Source organism: Macaca thibetana, chromosome 8 (assembly GCF_024542745.1).
Source record: "Macaca thibetana thibetana isolate TM-01 chromosome 8, ASM2454274v1, whole genome shotgun sequence".
NCBI classification, from domain to species: domain Eukaryota; kingdom Metazoa; phylum Chordata; class Mammalia; order Primates; family Cercopithecidae; genus Macaca; species Macaca thibetana.
In genome coordinates, this window is record NC_065585.1 from 20,378,438 (window position 1) to 20,401,546 (window position 23,109).

The 23,109-nt window shown below is 47.3% G+C and overlaps 2 protein-coding genes across 5 annotated transcripts in view; both read left to right on the forward strand.

Annotated features, from left to right (window-relative positions):
- Positions 1-23,109, forward strand: part of MTSS1 (MTSS I-BAR domain containing 1) — a 184,128-nt gene that overhangs the window by 2,627 nt on the left and 158,392 nt on the right. The window lies entirely within an intron of this gene.
- TATDN1 (TatD DNase domain containing 1) overlaps positions 6,948-23,109 on the forward strand; it is a 233,945-nt gene continuing 217,783 nt past the window's right edge. Inside the window, exon 1 of the mRNA XM_050801710.1 lies at positions 6,948-6,951. The gene's annotated coding sequence lies outside the window, so the exon portion shown is untranslated. The remainder of the gene's footprint in view (positions 6,952-23,109) is intronic.

Consider the following 23,109-nt stretch of genomic DNA (forward strand, 5'->3'; position numbering starts at 1 on the left):
CTCTTTTCTGTTTGCTCTGAGGGAAAAGCGTAAATGTCGGAAACCCACTTGGAATGCCATCTTGATAAAAATTTTTAGGTTATTTTCTCAGAAGTGATGTTGGCCTGGGTGAGAAAAGGATAAGGAAAATGGTTTTATTAGTAGCATTTGATTCTTCAAAATGTACAGCAGCACAGGAAGGGAGTCAATTTCCTCTTTGGAGAAAGAAAAAAAAAACAGTTAAAAAAGGGAATAATTTCAAGGCCTGGCACCCTCTATCTTCTGAAATCAGAGAACCTCAAGACATGGAAAAAAGCAAGAGAGAGAGGATTCTTTGTGCTTTCTTCTAAAGATACTTCGTCTGAGTCCTCGGCTGGCTGTCAGGGCATGGGTTTTCTCCTTTTCAGGGGGTAAGGTATGGAAGAAATCCTGACTCTTTCTCTACCGGGGAACAGCACCATGTAAAGCAAGCAGCAGCTAGTAAATAAGGTATCGATTCCTTGACGAGAGGAAACCTGGTGGTTTGTTTCCCGTTTATTCTACCCTGCTGTGGTGGTGGTCACTAATGAACGGTGTTGTGCAGAATCACCTACTGGCTGCCTTTCCTCTCATCCATGCAAATTAGTAAATCACTGACCAAATCGGCTGGTGTGAGTTGGTTCCAGAGGAAAGGGGAGACAATTATTCACGTGGCTGGGGGGAAGGACCCACAGCTGGTTTGTCCAGGGAATAGTAGTCTGGAAGTGACTGTTGACTGCCTTCTGATGTGTGGACAATCTTGACTGCATCAAGGAGGTCCTGGAATCTTTTTGGAGTTTCTATCCAAGCCCTGGGAAGGGAGGGCTCCATGTCTCAAACAGCAGCTTTGTGCCTTTGCTTTTGAGTCATTGAACCAGCATCGATTTTGGTGATGTCTGGGGAGTTTTTAAGACCAGGAGACTTTGCTGGCCAAAATTGAGGACAGCTCACTCTGCGGGTGTCTTTCTTCTTTTAATAATTAACTTGGTTAAAAAAAACAAAGTTGGATGTCTGAAATCAAATATTTTCTTCACCCTTGTTGCTCAAGAATCAGCATGTCGAGAGCTGAACTGGGCCTGCTGCGGGTAGAACTTTGTACGAGGTTAGGAGTACATAATGTGACTGGGGCAAGAAAATCCTAACCACACCTGATTCTTCCACCCCATGTGTCACTTTAGACAGGGGTGTCCTGTTACCAGCACCTGTGCTGAGCAGAATAGAGGCCTTGTTCAGTTCCTCCCCACTGCCCCCCACCTGTGTTTGCCATCACTATCCTCTCTCCTAAGTTCTGCCTAAAATGAGAACTGCTAAAGGGACTTCTTGAATTCCATGGAAATCTCTTTGTGGTTTGAAGCCACGTCGTGATATTTTCCCTCCCATATCATAAGATGGAGAATGTGGCTAGTGGGTCCAACACTGGATATTGATTTCTGGGTAGTTTTTTTCCCCCTCACTGCTTTGTTTTGGGGTTCCCATCAGAAGAGAGGTACACTTCCTTGCTGTTTATGAAGGGCAATTGTGTGGAATGCCTTTTGCTTGGCTCTGCCCTAGGAGAGCTCCTTGTCCTGTGGGCTGTAAACAGATAATGCGAATCCAATATGGTGGCTGTGAAGGAAGGGCTGTGGTTCAGCCTAGAGAAGAGCATCAGTCTCTGCAGGAGTTCCCTTGGAGGCCTCAAAAAAAGAGTTTTCTCCAGGACAGTACTGAAAACCCAGCCAAGGCCTCAGCCAGGTGCTCTGAGGGAGGTGGGCCGCTCTCTGTAAATGGTGACAGCCACCCAAAGGCAGGACAAGCAGAGCACTTGTAAAGGACAGATGGGCCCCATGTTGGCTTTTCTCTTAGCAAACGGTTGTATTTGGCCAGGATTTTACAGCTTCCTCATTTCGGGCCCATGGGAGAAGGAGGTGAAGTAAACATGTTATAAAATCGACAGCAGGAACTGCCTGGGATGGGTACCCAGAGATTTTGGACCTCTTCTATATAGATTCATCTTTTTGGTTTTTTGGGTGCCAATCTTGTTGTTTGGAAATCGTTTCTGGCCTGGTTTGGGTGTTTCTTTGTGAAAACCCCTTCCTATTTAGTTTTTGTGAAAACCCTTTACTATTTAGTCAAATTTTTTGGAACTTCTAGCTTGATGCTGTGAACCTTTATGTTCTGAAATTCCACAGTTTGTAGTGCTCCAAATCAAGAGAGGTCATTCCTAGGTCCTGGTTTGCATAGAAGGTAAGCCGAGTTTGGATTTTGCCTGGTTCAGCCATCGCCCAGTTCTTACTAGAGTAACATGTACTCATTCCTTAGTATTTATGGAGCATCAGTGGTGTTTCAGGCACCAAACGTGGCATAATGATTTCAGCGAGTAAACACGTAGGATTTCCCATTAAATTTGCATTTCAGGCATACTAAAAAATTGTTCACTGTTTAAGTATGTTCCCTGCGTGCTGTGTGTTCTCAGTTGCTGACCTCTAGCCCTTTGAACTCTTCTTTTGCACCTCAGTCACAGGGAAAAGGAAAAAAGCTAAAATGATGTCTGTCGATTTGGCTAGCTCACTTAAGGCTGTTAAAATGCTTGGAGGGTGAAAAGGATGAAACTATTGATTCATTAGATGCTTTATCTCCAATTTTCATCTCGGCTTTTTCCATCTTTGCAGGCATGGGCGGCGATAGCTGGCAAGATTCCTTCTCTAGTGAGACCATTTAGATGTTCAAATTGAGTACGGACAAATGAGGTCATTTTGAGTTCCCCATTACTTCTTGGAACTGCCTTCAGGACACTTACCCCCAAAACCCACACCTCTGCAAAAACAAAAAAATACCTCACCCCAAACCAAACCAAAGCCAAAGGACAGATTTAGCTGCCTAGGACGTCAGACAAGAATTTTTGGGGGCCGTTTAAAGGGAACTAACCGATGCCGTGAGCAGTTTAACTCAGATTTGGAGATAGCACTGCTGATATGGCCTTATTTAGTAGCAAACAGGAGAGGCAAACGAAGTTAAGGAGTAAATTAATTGAGCACTAAGGAAGCCCATTGTCATGATTGCTGAGGTTCTCCCTTGAATTAGCAATAGACTGCAGGTTTCATCTGAGTATGAGCCACCAAGGCAAATCAGAAACAACCAACCAACCAAAAACTTAAAAGTAGCAATTCCCAGCACAGAATCCACTCCAGAGCAGCCCCTGTCTCAGCACCTGGAAGGCCTAGGCTTGGGGCTCTCTCATCTCGCCTGCTTCCTCATTTGGTTGGAGGTGACAGTGTTTTTACCTGCTGAGCAAATGTGAGGGTTTGGGTTGTTTAAGATTTTCTGGGAGCTGGGCATGGTGGCTCACCTGTAATCCCAGCACTTTGTGGTACTGAGGTGGCAGGATTGCTTAGGGCCGGGAGTTCGAGACCAGTCTGGGGAACAGTGAGACCCTGTCTCTACAAAAAATTAAAATAAAATGAAAAAATAAAAGATGCTGTGGGGTGCCACTGGGCACATAGTAGGTGCTCAGTATTCACTGCATGCAGTGAGCGGGGGCAGAAAGGGACTTGGTGGGAACCTACTGTGTGCTGTGCCTTGTGTTAAGAACTTGGTGCGCATGATTTCATGTCATCCTCACATCCACCCCACTTAACAGATAAGAACAGTAAGGCTTGGAGGGATTCAGTAACTTATCTAAGGCCATGGGGAGGTGGAACTGGTAGTCAGACCTTAGCCTGTTTGACCCTAACATTGGAGTTCTTTAGAGCATGCCTAAGGCAGGCACGGGGGTGTGGATTTAGTCCTAGCAAACAGCCCTTTACTTGCCTGAGTCCCATGGGAGGCTCAAGGAAGGAATCAAGGACTCATCTCTGTGTCTGTAGCACAGAGCCTGCCCGGAGGTGTGAGCCTGCACTGAGATGCCTCCAGGTGTGTTGTGGGGTGGGCAGCTCCAATTCGGCTGTCACCTTTGTGGAAGTTGTTTCATTTATGACATGTCCACACATTGTGGCTTCCTTCCCTCTCCCACTTACCAACTTCTCCGTTAGACAACTTGGCATCCTCTGTTGCTCATAGTTCTCCCCCCATGAGCACAGGGCAGATAAGCTTTTGGGCCAGGCTTAGGCACGTCACCCTCGATGCCTGGACTTGTCCCCTCATGAGGCCCATGGAGTCTTCTGGTGACTGGCCATAGGTCTGGGGAGTCCCTAGGTCCCTGAGGCTAGGTGACTCTGAAAGCCTGGCAACCATCTCCCAGTCTCATAATCATACGAATTAACTAAGTTCACCCGAAGTTCAGGTGACTCCTGAAACAGTACTCCTTTACCTTGAACTCTTGTTGTGTCCAGCCCCGGACCTCTCTTGTTAAAGAGCTTTCTGTGTTTAATCATGTCCTGGTGGCCCTCCCGTTTGGGTTGAGTCGGTAGGGCCCTTGCATATCTGTGTTTGGAGAAGTGGATGGGCTCATCAACAAAACTCCTTCCTGGCCGGGCGCGGTGGCTCACGCCTGTAATCCCAGCACTTTGGGAGGCCGAGACGGGCGGATCACGAGGTCAGGAGATCGAGACCATCCTGGCTAACACGGTGAAACCCCGTCTCTACTAAAAAATACAAAAAACTAGCCGGGCGAGGTGGCGGGCGCCTGTAGTCCCAGCTACTCGGGAGGCTGAGGCAGGAGAATGGCGGGAACCCGGGAGGCAGAGCTTGCAGTGAGCCGAGATCTGGTCACTGCGCTCCAGCCTGGGCGACAGAGCGAGACTCCGTCTCAAAAAAAAAAAAAAAAAAAAAAAAAAAAAAACTCCTTCCTGTGCTGCCTCTTGGCGTATCTGGCCTTGGTCATAGGTTCTAAGTGGTTTTTCTTTTTCTGTCTAGTGTAAGTGGGTGAAAAAAAAATCAATTGAGTTGAGTGCCTTTTGAACTGTGTGTCTTTTTATTTGCTTGCTTTCTCTCAAAGCAGTAGAAAGTTTCAGCTCACTCAGCACCAGCAGCTTCCTGGGCATGGAGGTGGGCAGCAGGTTTAGCCTGGGTCTCCTCTGCTGCCTGCCACGTGATGGGGGCTCCGAGGGCCGCGGGTGTGGGTCTCACCAGAAGATGAGGTTCTAGGCAGGTGTACCTCATTTGGCAGCATGCGTGTGGTTATGGAGCAAGGTCCATTGGGTTCCCTGGGAGCTTGGAGATGCTGCTGCCTGGGCCAGGGCTCTGATTAGTGCCCTGGGGTACATTCACGACATTAAGATTTTGAAAAGCACCCCAGGTAATTCTAGTGATGGCCAATGTTGAGAATCACCAAGCTGTGTAAGTCTTCCCTCAAAGCCTTTTCTGGTTGGGCGAGGTGCCTCACATCTGTAATCCCATCACTCTGGGAGGCTGAGGTGGGTGGATCACCTGAGGTCAGGAGTTTGAGACCAGCCTGGCCACCATGGCGAAACCCTGTCTCTGCAAAAAATACAAAAATTAGCCGGGCGTGATCACGCACGCCTATAGTCCCAGCTACTCAGTAGGCTGAAGCAGGAGAATTGCTTGAACCCAGAAGGTAGAGGTTGCAGTGAGCCAAGATCATGCCACTGGACTCCAGCCTGGGTGACAGAGTGAGACTCAGTCTTTAAAAAAAAAAAAAAAAAAAAAAAAAGCCTTAATCTTACCCAAATCTGAATATAGAAGTACCTTTAGATAGTTGCACACCAATGTGAATATACTTAGCGCTACTGAATTGTGATGCTTAAAGATAGTCAAGATGGTACAATTTATGTGTATTTTACCACAATTAAAAATAAAAATTAAGCCGGATGCGGTGGCTCACTCCTGTAATCCCAGAACTTTGGGAGGCCAAGGTGGGCAGATCACGAGGTCAAAAGATCAAGACCATCCTGACCAACATGGCCGCAAAAGTCAGCTGGGCATGATGGTGCACGCCTGTAGTCCCAGCTACTCAGGAGGCTGTGGCAGAAGAATCGGTTGAGCCTGGGAGGTGGAGGTTGCAGTGAGCTGAGATCACGCCACTGCACTCCAGCCTGGTGACAGAACGAGACTCTGTCTCAAAAAATAAAAAATAAAAAAAATTTAAAAACCTTAGAGTTAAATGTTAAAGTAAATAAACTGAAACATAAAAATAAACCACAAAGGATCTTTAGACTACTTTGCTGTGATTTATTGATTCTGTCCGATGTGATTTTTTTGCGATGATGGAAATTGTCAAATACATGAGCCACTAGCCACGTTTGACTATTGAGTACATGAAGTGCGGCTAGTGCAATCAAGGAATTAGCTTTATTTTTAGTCACTTTTCATTTGTTTAAACTTAAATAGCCATATATGGCTAGTGGCTACCGTACTGAACAGTTGCAGATCTATAACATACCGTCTAGATAATTATAGTGTGCCTGCTTTGCAACACAGCTTTCTGACTATCTTCTACCTTCTGCTGGCTACGACACTGCCCCTAAACCCCTCCGTAGAAATTCTGGAGCTAGAGTTGACCTTGAAGTTAAAGGAATCTGATTCAAATCCCGTGGGCAAGTTATCTAATCTCTCTGAGCCTTGGTTTCCTCTTCCGTAAAATGGGTCTAATGAACCTGAAAGAGCTGTTGGAGGATTCTGAAATGAAACATTGCTTGTGAAGGTTTTCACACATTGCCTGGTGAACGTACACTCAAATGTTAGAAGCGGTAACTATTGTGTCTTGTAGATTTGGGAATGAGGTATTTTGAAGTCTTAAAATCAGTGGAGTAATTATCTCCACCCCTTCTTAGGACAGACACTGCCCCACTCTATTTACGGAGCTGTATTTAGAGCTTGCAGTGAAGTTGCAGGAAATGGAGAAGTTTGAGTTTTTTTCTTCCTAAGTAAATCGCTCCCGAGTTCATTATGAAGGTCAACTGGCCCAGCAGGACGTATTTGCATTCTCTGTTTGCAAACCCTACTGTTTGTTTATCAGGGAAGGAGAGGGTGGGGTACCTGGCTAGGACATTTGTAACTCAGATACATTGAGGCCCGGGGGAGGGAAGTTGCTTTATTAGGGTCATCGTTTCCCATCTACGTCCTTTGAGTTTCCTCCTTTTTCTGGGGCAACCACCAGAAGTGGCCATCCCGCACCTCTAGTCTGCCCTATAGCAGCAGCTTCCCAAGTCTTGGCCGCATCTGGGTTCTTCCCGTGGGCCGAATGTGGCAGTCCTGCCTTAACCTTTTGTGTGAGTGGCCCCAGCTGAGTGGCCCGCTGTGTGTCCAGCGCTCCCCAGCTCGGACTCCAGGCTTCCTTGAACACAGCCTGTGCTCCTCCCTCTTGCTGTTTGTCCTGTCCTGTCTCTGTCATTGCTGCCTATTGAAATCTTTCTCATCCTTCAAGGCCCCGTCAGTGACCTTATTCTCTGGTGCCTCCTTTTCCCTCAAAGCTGGGTAACCCTAAAGCCATTTTGTACATTCTGTGTGACGTTCTACCTAGTATTGATTATATCCTACCTTAAAAAGTGGTTGTACTTGGGCCTTGAAGTCTGGCTCTAGCACTTCCTAGCTCAATTGCTTTGAGCAAGTTACTCAAGTTTACTGAGCCTTGATTTTCTTACCTGTAAAATGGGAGAAGAGGTGAATAATCTTTCCCTCTTAAAGTTGTTGAGTATTAAATAAAGTAAAAGTCGAGGGCTTGGCATGAAATAAGTGCTAAATAAATGCTCGTATCTATTTGAGCTACCCTAGTAGTTCCTGGCAGAGCCTCCTGCTGCTGGTGGCACTCAGATGTTTCAAAGAATAGAAGCAACCTATGTCTTCACTTTGGTAGTGCAGTAGACGCAAGTGCAGTGCTTTTCAACATTCAACATGTAAGTAATTTGAGATAACACAGTACATGTATTCGTCTAATACGGTGGCAATACCTACTGTGTGCTGAGGCTGCCGGGGGGTGGAGGAACACCTGTGGACAGTATAGACACAGTCATTGCCCTGAAGTGCTCAGTCTAGGAGAGAGGCAGGCAGGTAATTAGAGTTCAGCATAATCTGCACCACCATAGAGATCAGCCTAAGATTGTGTGGGGGCCCTGGGGAGGGCCTCTGATTCCCATTTAGGGTGGGAGTACAGAGTCCAGGAAGGCTTTTGATCTGGGTGACACCCTCGCTCAGAACTGAGTTTTATTTTGGTTGTTTAAAAAGCATTTATATGCAAACCAGGCACTATGCTAAGTGCTTGATACAAACTTACTTAATCTTCCAACCACCCAGCAAGGTAGTCTTAGTAACTATTATAATTCCCATTTTACAGATGGGGAAACGGAGGTGCTGAGCGGTTAAGCCATTTGCCCATGTCATACAGCTAGTGAGAGGCACAGCTGGGAGTTAGTTGGCAGTCTAGCTCCGGGGTCTGTGCGCCTCTCCACCAGACTGGTCTCTCGCTCTTGCACCCTAGCAGTTTCGATTCTGTAAGAGGTGTATTTCATTCATCTCCTTGTTTACTCTATTTGTACCGTTAGGACTCAGAATGAGACAGATAAAACACACAAAAATCTAGACTCGCCTCTGAGCTTCTTCCAGAAGTTCAAGGGGTCTCCCTCTAATTACGAGGAATATGCCCTGGCCATCGACATGAAGTTGTTGGGCTGGGCCAGTGCAGTTTTTGGAGCAGCTGGGCTGTGAGACCAAAGTGTGCAGTAGGATTGTCCAAGGTGGCAGCCACACGACACATGTTTGTTTTGCTGGAGAAGCCCCTCTGTCAAGGGTCGCCCCGGTAACCGCTCTGCACCCCGAGTGATTGAGTGCAAAGGAGGAAGCGGGCAGATATTTGCAGTAGGAGGCTGGAAGAGCTCGGGGATTAGTTCCCAGGGAGACCTCCCTTCTGAGGCTGGACTCCTCCTGCAGCCGAGCACGCAGCCATTAAGGAAGTCTTTGAGTTTGGTTTAATGGCCCCTCTTTGTTTTGAAGTGGCTGTTTACTGAACCTTCAAAGCCGGCTCCGCAGCAGGATGTGATCGAGGGCCTGAATAATTGGATGAGGCACCCCAATAGGAAGCAGGGAGCGGGGAGCAGAGCCAGGAGTAGCTGACAGCCAAGCCCTCTGTCTGAGCCTCCGCTGGAGGGAGTGAGGTTGTCCTGCAAACAGAAGTTGACCTGAAGCAGGGGTCCCCTGGAACCTGGCCTCTTTGATGTTGTGCTGGCCTTAATTAGGAACACCCTAATTAAGTCACTGAGGAGGAAGCTTTTTTCTAAAAAAAAAAAATTAGCAAATGTTTTGAGAGCATTTCATGAGGGATTTACTTCTCAAAGATTATGTAAGTAATGTATTAATGGAAGAAAAACTAGAAACTTCAGTTAAGTAAAAAATAAGTCACCCGCAAGCGCTTGATAAGAAAGTGGGTTATGTTCACATTCACAAGAGCTCGCACATATTCAGCAAAGGGTCAGGGAGCCCCAACACTGTGTTAGAAACTTCTTTCTTCACTTAGCGGCCTGGTGTCCTTGCTTTTCCGTGTGTGTCGTTGTGAGCAGTGTCAGTGTTAATGGCTGTATGATGTTGCACTGCTTTGTATGTCTCTAATTAATTCATTTGGTCAAAACATATTTGAGAAGTTACTAGTACCAGGTTCTGAGTGCTGGGAGATAGCAGCAAACACAATGGACACAAATCCCTGCCCTCCTGGAACTTACATTCTAGTGGAGTGAGGTGCAGGTGAAGCAGACACACGGAATAAGTCAATTCTCTTGTATAGTAGAAGGATTATATGCAGTGGGGAAAAAGCACTGTTGCTGTTTTTATTTTTTATTTTTATTTTTATATATGTTTTTTGAGATGGAGTCTTGCTCTGTCCCCCAGGCCGGAGTATGCAGTGGCGCAAACTTGGCTCCCTGCAACCTCTGCCTCCCAGGTTCAAGTGATTCTCCTGCCTCAGCCTCCCAAGTAGCTAGGACTATAGGCATCCCCCACCACACCTGGCTAATTTTCTTTTGTATTTTTAGTGAAGATGGGGTTTCACCATGTTGGCCAGGCTGGTCTTGAACTCCTGATCTTAAGTGATCTGCCCGCCTTGGCCTCACAAAGTGCTGGGATTACAGGTGTGAGCCACCGCTCCCAGCCTGTTGCTGTTTTTAAGTAGAGTGGTTAGGGTGGGCCTCGCAGAGAAGGTGACGTTAGAGCAACAAGTTAAGAACTGTGAAGATGTGGGCAGGGGGTGGGGGCGGTGTTCAGGGAAAGGGAAGAGAGCATGCGCAGAAGCCCTGAGGTAGAAGCCAGTACCTCCCTCATTTGTGTTTAGGGTGCGTCCAGTTTTTTTTTTTTTTTTACTAATTATAGGTAACCCTACAACAAGTACATCCTTGTGACTAGACATTGATTTACATCAGTGATTTCCCCTGAAGGACTTTTTATCCTTGGTCAAAATGTGTGTTTTTTTCAAGACTTTTGAAACCCATTACCCAAAGCCTACCAAAAAGCATGTGTCAGTTCCCAGTTCCCATGTGTGAGGGTGGTGAGCCCATGAATTATGTCTGAAGGAGCTAGATGTGAACGCTAGGACCTAGCTGACACCCCTGCTTCCAAAGGCACAAAGGGACATGTGGCATCTTACCTAGTGCAGTGTTTCTCAAATCTTGCTGTGTGTAATTTTTAGCAAGCAAAAGTGTCCCTGGAGAATGGGTTAAAATGCAGATTCCCTGGCTGCATCCCAAGAGACTTTTTGTTGATCTGGGGTGGAGCTTAGAATCTGCAGTGTTAGCAGACACTTCAGGTCATTCTCTGGTAGGTCTTGGTGGGATTGCACCAGGAGTAGGTGGAAGTGGAGTGTCTCCTGGGCCACCTGAACCACTGAGAGCTTCCTCTGCAGCTCCTGAAGTATGTAGGAAGCTATCTCCTGCTCATGTGTCCCCACCCCTAACTCCACCACAGATGTACCTGGAATGTGATCAGGCAGACGAAATGAGTTCTGCGCCTAGACAGAGCATAATCTCGACTTCCTTTCATTTGCTAATTCTGTCTTTTGCAGGGAATGCTTCCTCTTTCTTTCATTTCTCTTTGCCCAGAAAATTCCCATTTATCCTTTGAGACCGAGGTGAGGCATTGCCTCGCTCTGGGAACCACACTGTCCAGCACTTTATATCTCGAGTATGCTGCCCTTGGGGCTTTGGGATCTGCAGTTCCACATCAGCTTTACTGACAGTCTGAGTTCCTCAACGCTTTGGTCTCTTTCTCTGTATGGCCTACCCTTCACTGAGTGCCTGCGCATAGTAGGTGCCCATTTGTGGCCCGGTCAGCGTGACTGGCATTGGACATTGAATCATCAAAGCAGAGTTGAGTTCTACTTACTAGTCACCCTTCTAAGCACTTGTCTTTTTCCCCATCATCCTATAATCACCATTTGAGGCAAGGACTGCCATCAGCATCCTTTACAGATGAAGACAGGGCGGCACCAGATGATGAAGTCGCTTGCCCAGGGTCACCCAGTGAGCACATCTGAAGTTCGCAGGCTGACTCTGGAGTCAAGCTCTTAACCACCAGGCCGCACAAGGCCTTTCGGGCTCCGGAATATGGCTATACCTCAGCGTCCTCTCTCCAGGCAAGAAAAATGACATTCAATGGAAAGACACTTAAAAAAAAATGGCTATAGAAATGACAAACACAGTTATCACTGTGACACTGGTGGCCTCTGACTCTTTACTGGCCACCAGGGCATCGTTCCTAGTAGCCTGGGGTGGGAGTTGAGGTCACAGAGGAGGTGCTATCTGTCTCTTGTTCCAAAGGGGAAATCTGCTTCATGGAAAATTGCAGAGCACACTAAGTGTGTACAGCGCACCAAGGCCAGTGCCTGCCCCAGGGTGGATGTGACAAGTTCATCATGCTGCCCTTGGCTGGGGAGAGGTCTCAGTTTAAAAGGGAAGATGGACTAAAAAAAGTAAGGAAAAGAAAACAAATTCAATAGCAACAAAAATAAAAAAAAGAAGAAGAAAAAGAGAAAAAACAAAAAAATAAAGAGAAAAAGAAAAGAAAGAGCAAAAAAAAAAAAAAAAGGAATATGGAATGAATACAGAGGTGTGTGTGTATTTAGGGGAGCAAAACCTCAAACATGATCCTCTCTAGGGTACAGGGTGTTTGCGTGTCTGTTCAAGGTATTGGAGAGATTGGCCCCAAGAGGAACGAATCCCTAAAATGCAGAAGCAGTTTTGGAGTTGGGTGGAGGCAGGTCAGAGCGGGCACTTCCAGGAAAAAGAAATGGGTGAGTGTAAATGGAGCAACATGAAGTCATGCTCACAAGGTCTAACATTTCATAGGGTGTGCAAGCCTCTAGGTGTTCTGCCAGGTTCAATATCTAAGGTGGACATTTATGGATAGGAATAAACATATGAAACAATAGCTTTGGCCTCTACCTAGTATTGATTATATCCTACCTTAAAAAGTGGTTGTACTTGGGCCTTGAAGCCTGGCTGTAGTACCTCCTAGCTCTATTGGAGGATAGGAGGCCAAAGGTTAGAGGGTAGATATTTATTATTCTGGGGAGGATTAAAGGTATACAAATACTAGGTACAAGCAGCCAGCCCCTGTATTAGGTGGTTAAATATTGAGTTCCCAGGTTTCCAGATGTGGAGAGTCAGTCAGTCTTAGTTGAACCCATTATACAATTTTATTTTAAAAAGAACTGGGCAGGCTGGGAGTGGTGGCTCACGCTTGTAATCAGTCTTCTGGAGGCCGAGGCAGGCGGATCACTTGAGGTCAGGAGTTCAAGACCACCCTGTCCAACATGGTGAAACCCCATCTCTACTAAAAATACAAAAAATTAGCTGAACATGATGGCACACTCCTGTAGTCCCAGCTACGCAGAGGCTGGGGCGGGGGGATCACTTGAATCCAGGAGGCGGAGGTTGCAGTGAGCCAAGGCAGCACCACTGTACTCCAGCCTGGGCGACATAGCAAGACTCCATCTCAGAACATAAAAAATAAAATAAAATAAACAACGGTGCAAACTTAGGATCAATTAATGCAGTTAACCAGGCGTGAGGGCAAACCCTTCCCTGACCTTGGGCAAATTACTTAACTTTTTCTGTGCCCTATTTTCCTATGGTTAGTAGGGAAGTGTTAAATGCCTGCTTTACCAGCCGCCCTTTCAGTGGTGTTGTGAAAGACCTCTGTAGTCTCGAATACAGCATACATGGGAGGCGGTGCCTTCTGTGCCCATCATGACGTCAGTTTGGATTCCCACATGGCAGGTTTTCACCTTTGAAAACTTGGCCATACAAATGTCAGGTGGCTGGTAATGCAGGCAGTGACTCACCATAAACCTCTTCCTCTCTCTTTTGATGGGAGGAACTATCTGAAATAATAAAGGAAATGTCATGGCAGTAATGGCCATGGCTCTCACTTGTAATCTCAACATGTTGGGAGGCCAAGGCAGGCAGATTGCTTGAATCCAGGAGTTCGAGACCAGCCTGGGCAACATGGCGAAACCCATCTCTACTAAAAATACAAAAATTAGTTGGGTGTGGTAGTGTTTCCCTGTTGTCCCAGCTACTTGGGGGACTGAGGCAGGAGGATCGCTTGGGCCTGGGAAGTTGAGGCTGCAGTGAGCTGATATTGTGCCACTGCACTCCAGCCTTGGTGACAAAGTGAGACCCTGTCTCAAAACAAAAAAACAGGCCAGCTTCAGTGGCTCATGCCTGTAATCCCAGCTCTTTGAGAGGCTGAGGTGGGCAGATCTTCTGAGGTCAGGAGTTCGAGACCAGCCTGGCCAACATAGCAAAACCCTGTCTCTACTAAAAATACAAAAAATAGCCAGATGTAGTGGTGCACGCCTATAATCCCAGCTATTTGGGAGGGTGAGGCAGGAGAATCTCTTGAACCCCATAGTCGGAGGTTGCAGTGAGCGATATCACACCACTGCACTTCCAGCCTGAGTGACAGAGCGAGACTCTGTCTCAAAACAGACAAACCCAAAATTGGGGAATGAGTTGAATTTAGGGGATGAAAGAGAAGAGGGATTCTGTTTTTCAAGAAATGTGGAGCATGGAACACATACATACATTTTACAGTGGTTAAAAAATAGAACCAAAAGCCTAGCTGTGATTGTAGAGCACCCTGAGGTAGCGACACCCTAAGGGGTGCCATTGACGTGGGGTGGCCATTGCTGTCCAATAGAACTTTCTGCAGTGATAGAGATGTTCTGTGTCTGTGCTGTCCAGTATGGTAGCCACTAGCCACTGCAGAGCACTTGAGGTATGGCTAGTGGGCTGAACAACTGAATTTTACATTTTATTTAATCATACTTTTTAAAATTTTTTTTTGAGATGGAGTCTCGCTCTGTCACCCAGGCTGGAGTACAGTGGCCTGATCTCAGCTCACTGCAACCTCCGCCTCCCGGGTTTATGCCATTCTTCTGCCTCAGCCTCCTGAGTAGCTGGGACTACAGGTGCCCGCCACCTCGTCCGGCTAGTTTTTTTGTATTTTTTAGTAGAAACGGGGTTTCACCGTGTTAGTCAGGATGGTCTTGATCTCCTGACCTTGGGATCCACCCGTCTCGGCCTCCCAAAGTGCTGGGATTACAGGCGTGAGCCACCGCGCCTGGCCTAATCATACTTTAAATAACCTCATGTAGAGCTCCCCTGTTGGACAGCTCAGGATACAGAAAGGAATACTTCCTGGTGGAGAACTTAAGAAATGAAATGACTTGGAAGATACGGTTGACATATTTGTTTGGTTCTTTTTATTTTAAGTGGAGACACCCAGATGTCAGAAAACAGCTTGATATCCTTGATTTGTTTGGTTAGGGTGTTAATAGTTACAAGTGGAGAAGTTTGCGAGGGGAGATGGATGGATGGATGGAGGGAGCACCTTTTGTGGTTCAGTCTTCCTTTTCATAGGCATGTTTATTGCTCTTGTGCTTGGGCAAGTGGGTGAGGGTGGGCGGGCGAGGAAGCAACCATTGATTATCCCCAAGGCTGTCATCCGCTTGATGGACAGGGATAATTAGTGGATTAGGCAAGCCCCAATCAGAGAATAAAAGCCCAGGAATGGTATTTATGATGGATGGGCTTACCCAGTGCCTTTCATCTGAGGATCTTAGGAGCCCTTCATCTCGCAGGATTGGGTGGGGAAGGGTGGTTTTGGGGACAAAGCTATGACAGGCATTCATGGGTCCTTTCTGTCATCCCACACGCCCACTTCTGGAAGCTGAGTGGATTCCTGCCTCATGCTTAAGGAAGCAGGGAGGCCAGAGCCACTGCTGCGTAGGTCAGAAGGTGCCAGCCTCCTCTGGAAGCTGTGTAAAGCAGCTTCAGGGTAACCTGAAGGCTGAGCTCATCCAGGGTATACCCAGCGGAAGAAGAGGAAGGATGCTGTTGGCTATGTTCCTCACACTCACCCTGCTGAGGTCTCTGCAGACCTGGGAAGGGGTCATGGCGGCAGGGGTGGCTGTGGCAGCTGGAGATTTAAGAGCCCCTCCCAGATTGACTCTATTGATCTCCTGGTAGAAGAAGATCAGTTTGTGTGTTCACAGAAAACCAAGATGGGATAAAATTATCCATAATCATACCACAGGTGCCAACAGCTGTGAACCTCTCTGTGCGTTTCTACCAGGCATTTTTCTACCCAAGACATTTCTCTTTGTTGTGTGTTTTGTGTTTTCTTTCTTCCTTTTTTCTTTTTTTTTTCCTGAGACAGCCTCGTTCTGTCGCCTAGGCTAGAGTGCAGTAGCGTGATCTCAGCTCATTGTAACCTTTGCCTCCTGGGCTTTAGCGATTTTCATGCCTTAGCCTCCTGAGTAACTGGGATTACAGAGGTGTGCCACCATGCCGCACTAATTTTTTGTATTTTTAGTAGAGATGGGGTTTTGCCATGTTCCCCAGGCTGGTCTCGAACTCCTGAGCTCGGGTGATCCATCTGCCTCAGCCTTCCAAAGTGCTAGGAGTACAGGAGTGAGGCACTGTGCCCAGCCTCGTGCTTTCTTTTTTATGTGGTTGGGGGTCCTGACCATTTCTAGGGTGACATTACAATCCCTCTGGGCCATCTGCAGTTGTAATCAGGTGCCATGTGTGCAGGGCACCCTTGTCCTCTTCTGCTCTACCTTGTCTGGGCTCCTAAAGAACCCACATAGAAAGCGCGACCCAACCTGCTGTCTAAGCCACTCTTTGCAGCCCTGGGACTGGGCTGGGCTGGGCTGGGCTGGAGGAGGCTGGCTCTGTTCATGTGGTTACTTGCACTTCCCAGAATCAGGGAACACTTGGGCTGCAAAGTCAGATCTGGCATCCAATTGCAACCTGGAGCTCTCTGCTCCAACCTCTCTGGACGTCAGTTTCCTCAGCTCTAAAATAACAGCAGTACCTGCCTGCCTGGGCTGCTGTGAGGATGCAGTGAGAATGCAGGTCAAGTTGGGCTTCTTAGAGAGTGGTGTGTGGACCAGGAGCAGCAGCACCTCTCAGATTAAACGGCCCCGCCTTGACCAAGCAAATCAGAACCTGCCTGGCTGCAAGCTCCCCAGGTGATGGATTTGTAAATTACAGCTTGGGAAGGGCCAATATATATACCTGGCGCCTGGCAACTCTTTAGAAAGTGACGCTTCATGATGATGGTGATGACAGTGATGCTTGTCAAGGTGAACAGAGATACTTGGGAAGTTACCTGGCTGGTCATATACCCCACGGCTTGATTTCTCAGCCAGATCCACTGGTGAACCAGCCTCTGTCTGGCACCTTTTGGGCAGAACAAAGGCCTTTGAGCTGGAACCCCACTCTCTAGAGCCTCTGCCCTTCTGGTTCCTACTTGACTCTCCCCTGAACTGAATTCCTCCTCCTCATGTGAGTCCTCCCTAGCTCTGTGGCTCCTCCAAGTTGTCCTTTCTCTGGCAGCCACAGTTCCCAGCCCCTCTCTGTTCCTTGTGTGGCCATGTGGTGTCGAATTTCCTCAGCTGTCCCGGTGGGGCTGGGCTGGGAGAGGCAGTTGCTGCATTATTTATGGAGCTCCGGTCACCAGCCGTGCCGATGAGTTACACACAGTTATTCTCTGCACCGTGTGTGGGATGCCGTCCTGGGCCTCTGTTTAATACAACACAAAATGAAGCCAAACGACCAGAAGCCAGAATGGCTGTTGGCCGACTGCTGTGCCTTGCTTGTGTCAGGCAAATGGCTTGCCGTGGGTCCTGGCTCTAGGGAAAGTGGAGGAAGGGGAGGAAGATGAGGAGAGGCACTCGGGGGTGTCTCCCAAGCTCCACTTTGAGGGTGGGGTGGGGAGGCCAACTTGTGGATTTGTTTAGGTGGCCACCAAACTCCTCAGTTGAAGGACATTTAGGAGGCCTTTTTTCCTAAAAAGTAAGAAAGTGACTTCATTATTTTCCTCTTTCCCCCAGGAACCAGAGTGATGCCAGGTATGTGACCGTTAGCCAGGTTCTCCCATCACCTGGCTGGTCTGGAATTTATGTCACTCACTGAATGAAGGCCACCCTGGTCTTCCTTGACTGTGCCAAGACCCCACCCTGGGTCTTGTCCTGGAAGGCTGCCCTTGCCCACCTGGGCCACTTTGCCCATGTTCTGCCTGGAGGAGTGGCCAGCATAAATGTGCCACTCCAGTGTCTCTTGGAGAGAGCTGGTCGGTGTCCCCTGCCTCCTTTTGTGTCAGCTGCACCCCCTACCAGAAGTACTTTTCCTTCCTCCCTTCATTTCTCTGTCCTTGTCCCACAGTCCAGAGGGGAAGCCCTTAGGCTCATAGACAGCAAACTGTACGATGTGATAAGTTGGGGAGTAGGCGCAGCTAACCCAGAGGTAGGTGGGAAGGGGGTGTGTCAGAGAATGTTCCAGAAGAGGTGTCACAGCTGGGTAGTGATGGCCGAATAGGAGTTTTCAAGATTGCTGAATCCCCCTGGAGGTTTGAAGAGAAGCAGCCACAGGGTGTGCTGTGTGTGGGGAGCGTGGGTGAGATCATGCATTCAGGGAAGCCTCATCTCTCACCCAAGGAAGTGAGACTGCCATGCAGTTTGATGGAGGGAGTCCTCTTTGTACGCGTGTAAACAAACTGGCTTTCTCTTACGTCTCTTTAATAGGGGCCTTCTCCTTTCTTAGAACCCAACGTAATCTGAGTTGTATTTTCAACCAACGCACTGCCAAGGGCTCCAGAAACTCCCTGCTCTCCTCTCTGAAGACATTCAGGGGGCTCCTGGAGGAGGAACATCTTCTCGTTTTGCCTCGTGACTTTGGACTTGGCAGAAGCCGGGGTGCAGTGGGAGTTTTGTTTTCTTTGATTTGGGTCTGTCTGGATCGTTGTGAAGCCTTTGTGTGTTCTCGGGTGAAATCCACAGCGGGGTCTGTGTGGAATCGTTTTCACGGCTCTGGGAGTGCATTCCGAGGAATTTCCTCAAATGTGGACAGAGCTCAGCCAGCAACCTCAGGAATGAACTTTCTGGGGACTTCTTGGTCGGTGGATGCAGATGCAAAAACCAAGGACAGTTGGGGAATTGCTTCCTGAAAGGCTCTAAGAGCTTCCAGTGTCTCGGGTTGCGGGTTTCTTTCGAAACTTGAGCATGGTCTCCTTTGTGTAGTCTTGCTGTCCAAAAGGCAGGACTTTGTCTCTGCTGCCTTTCCATCTTTCTATAGTTACCTCCTTCCTCCTTTCTTACTTCCACTAAGCTTGGATTATTATAGTAAAACTGCTCTCAGGTGGGTAGAAACTTCTTTTTTCCTTGAAAGAAACTTACAAAAATATCTGGAACAACCCAACATCACCTTGCCTTTACATGTTAATAACATTTACTCACTTTTTTTTTCATTTCTCAACAAGGAGGTTTTTGTCTTCCGTTCTTAGAGGTTGATTTTTTTTCTTTTTTTAGAATCTATTAAATTATATATTGCCTAAAACAGGTGGGCCTGACTTTCTCTGATAGACTGTCAAGTATCATTAAGTCAGGAACAAGCTGCTTTGGGCAACCTTCTGGCTGGGTGGGTGTTCGTAGGCAGGGAGCTGTTAGCTGTACCCCTCGACTAGAAAGGTGACCCCTCCTTTTGTTGCTAATTTGGTAAAGACTGAAGTGATGCTCCAAGTGGGGGCAGATAAGAAGTTTCTTCAGTGGTTTGAGTAGTTGTCTTTTTTCAGGCATACTCACCTCGGGGTTGAGTACTCCACCCTACCATTTGCTTAGCAGCAGCAGAGAAATCGTCTGGCACTGAACACCCACCTGCCCTTGCCTTGGTCTGTTTCTGCCTAACCATGGTTCCCTAATAGGGAGGTGCAGACACTTCCCACATTGGCTGGTTCCACCCCGAGGACTCAGAAAGGGGGGTTCCAGTCTGGATGGACAGTCTGACTTAGAGAGACTTTACGGTTTGTCCCCCACACATCCTAAAGGAGATTACTGAGAGCCTATGGCCACTTGGATCCCTCATATCAAATGTTTGTTGAGCACTTCCGCTGTGCTGGGCACTGCACCGAACACTTTCTGTATATGACCTCATCTGTTCCTCATCCCAGCCCCGTGAAGACGTGACTGAAACCCACTCAGAGGTCAAATGACTTGCCCAGTGTCGCATAGCAAATGGGAGAGCTAGAGTTCAATCCAAAAGATTGGGCTTCTGTACTTGCCTTCTTTATTCATCTCCTTCATTCTTTCAGTGTTCAGTAATTGGTGGTGTTGGTCATGGTGATGGAATTATTTGTTTTGGTTATCATCATTTTAAGGGAATGATCCCTGAGAGGTGAAATGATTTCCCCTAGTCCATGACTGGCAGGGCTGTGACTAGACCTCAGGACCCAGTGCTCCCTGCCCAGGCCACTGGTCCGTTCTGCATGTTCTCAATTAACATGCCTCACCTTTTCCTTTGACTTTTTTACTTTGAGACAGGGTCTTGCTCTGTTGCCCAGGCTGGAGTGCGGTGGCACAATCACAGCTCACTGCATCCTCGATCTTCCGGACTCAAGCAATTCTCCCACCTCAGCCTCCTGAGTAGCTGGGACTACAGGCATTTGCCGCAGCACCCAGCTAGGTTTTTTTTTTTCTGTTGAGATGGAGTCTCGCTCTTTCGCCCAGGCCAGAGTGCAATGGTGTGATCTCAGCTCACTGCAACCCCTGCTTCCGGGTTTCAAGCAATTCTCTGCTTCAGCCTCTCGAGTAACTGGGATTACAGGTGCCTGCTATCACGCCCAGCTAATTTTTGTATTTTTAGTAGAGATGGGTTTCACCATCTTGGCCAGGCTGGTCTTGAACTCCTGACCTCCTGATCCACTTTCCTCAGCCTCCCAAAATGCTGGGATTACAGGTGTGAGCCACTGTGACTGGCCTGGGTTTTTTTTTTTTTTTTTTTTTTTAGAGATTGGGTCTCGCCATGTTATCCAGGCTGGTCTCGAACTCCTGGGCTCAAGTGATCCTCCTGCCTCGGCTTCCCAAAGTGCTAGGATTACAGGTGTGAGCCACTGCCCCGGCCCACCTTTTTCTTAAGAAATACTTTGATCATCTTAATAATATTTCTCCAGGCCTCCCTGAATGGGAGTGGTTGGTGTTTGAGAGAGGAGAGTCTGGCTCCCTGGTCCTTCTTCCTTGTGTAGCTGAGAGATGGTGGCACCTTTGCCTAGAAGTAGGTGAGCAGTGTTTCTGAATGTGCTCAGATTTCTCCGAAAGCTTTTCGTCATGTCTTGTGGCTCAGAAAGAGAAGGAATGGTCAGATGAAGCTGCTATTGGTTGCTTGAGCCTTTGTGTTCTTAGAGGTGCCAACTGCTGTCCCTCTGGACAGAGATCTCCAGTGGCCATCCTGAGGACTCTGATCTTGGCCCTTATCTCTTTAATTGGATATAGGTGTACAAAGACTGGATTAAAAAAATGATATGTATGTTGGGTATCATAATTGGAGTTTCCACTATGTCTTGATGGGCCTTCAATGATAGCCTGAGCTCTCACAAGTTTTCATTTGACATAAGTTAATATACAGTTTTGCTCTTGGGTGGAAGTAACTCCCAGGGCACACACTGGGGATGGAGGCGATGTCGGTGGGAGGGGGGCGGGGGGGGGGGGAAAACAAGACCCTCACACAGGTGTTGGTTGACAGTAGCTCAGGTGTAGCTGCCAAAGGGCCTCTGCCAGGAGCCAGCCAGCCAGGATTCTTGCCCAGCTGTAACTTAGTTTTCCGTAGGGGCGAATTGCCACTTAGAGGAATAAATCCAGAAACCTGCACTTGGGCCAAGCAGGTCTCAAATGCATGAAGGCAGAACTGATGGATGTAATCTAGCAGCATGTGTGAAACAGACTTTAGAGTTTGGGTGGATTGTAAATTCATGGTGCTGTTGTTACCAGAACCTCTAATTTGATCTGAAGTTTTAAAAAATGTAGTGACTTTATTGTTTTCATTAAAATGATACATGACCCTTATAAAGAAAACTCACAAGACTCTAGCCATAGAGGAAAGTACAAAGGAGAAAGCAACACATTGGTCCAGATTTTAACTCCCAGAAGTAACCTGTTTTAATATTTTGTAGACAATTTTCCAGATTATGTACGTTTTCAGACAGAATTGACAGCTACAGAAGTATATAAATAGGCAATTCTATAACAAGGTGTTCCTTGTTATAATGAGTGCTATGCATGATCTTTTGAAAAAACATACTTGGTTGTACTTATTTAGCAGAAGAAAATGAAACTGAAGTGAAGTAATACTGTAATTGGTTCTTCACCACTTTCTTTAAATTGATTTCTCAGATGTGCCTTAAAGCAGTGGTTCTTGACTGGGCGTGATTTTGTCCCCTAGGGGCCATCTGGCAATGTCTCATTTTTGATTGTCCCAAATAGGGGGTGGGGGAACACCGGCATCTAGTCAATGGAAGATAGGGATACTGCTAAACATCTTAAATGTGCAGGACAGCCCCCAAGACAAAGAATTTTCTGGCCCCAAATGTCCGTAGTGTTGAGGCTGAGAATCTGCTCTAAGGGTAAGAAAAAATGATGATTAATACCATTAGGAAGGTAAAACTGTTATGTTTTAGCTGGGTTGCAGTTTTAAACAGTTTTGATTGGGCTTCTGTAATGAAAGATGAGTTGATTAACCTCATTATAATTTCTTCCTCCTTTCCTTAACAAGAAAACCAAGAGGTAGCATATATTGTTTTTACCTTGTCAAGGTTCATAACATTTACACTCTATTCTGAAAACATAATCCCCAGTTGTTTAGTCTTAGTTTTGTTTTATTTTATTTTATTTTATTTTGTTTTTTGAGACAGAGTCTTGCTCTGTTGCCCAGGCTGGAGTGCAGTGGTGTGATCTCAGCTCACCGTAAGCTCTGTCTCCCAGGCTCAAGTGATTCTCATGCCTCAGCCTCCTGAGTAGCTGGGACTACAGGCATGCGCCGCCATGCCTGGCTAATTTTTGTATTTTTGGTAGAGGCTAGGTTTCACCACGTTGGCCAGGAGGATCTCGATCTCCTGGCCTCAAGCGGTCCACCCACCTTGGCCTCCCAAAGTGTTGGAATTACAGCTGTAAGCCACAGCGCCCGGCCCTTAGTTCTGTACTTAAATGATCAATGCCACATACCACTTCTCAGCCCATTGTTTCACGTTTTCTGGGTTGATTTTGAGTCACCTCTTGGTTGGTGGGCTGTTTGATCTTGATATAAATTTAACATGTGTAGGAAGGGAGATGTCGGTCCCCGCTCTGCTTTGCCCTGTTGGACTTGCACCTGCAGATTTGAGTTTGTGTCTGTGCACCATACTTAGAGGAAGAGTAGAGAGACACGTATGAGTGTTTCTGGGATGCTGTCGGGGTGTGAAGCAGGGTCCTGGGGAGAAATGGGGTTGGATGTGAAACTGAATTTTGAAAAGACTTCATGTGGAAGCAGGATTATTGATCTTAACTGAGGGCTCCCAGAAGGTTACAGCTAGAACTGCATGAACATCAAGGACAGGGTGGCTGATAATGGGCTACCCTGGGAAGGTGATGAGTTCCCTGTTAGCTGAAGTGTGTTGGGGAACCACCTGTTGCTATGCTGTCCCTAGGTGTTGGGCTTAAGCCATCAGATGAGCCGCTGCATTAGGTAACTTTCCAACCTTGAGAGTCTGATAGTCTAATTAATGCTTTCTGTAACCACCTGTCCTGGGGAAGCACCCTAATCACTCCGGTTCCCTCCTTTGTGCTGTTTGGGGCAAGGGGGAGAACAGCCAGGGCCATGTTGCATGAGCAGGTGGTTCAGGGTGGAGCCTTACATGTTCTGTACACCTTAAATTTGGATCCACCAT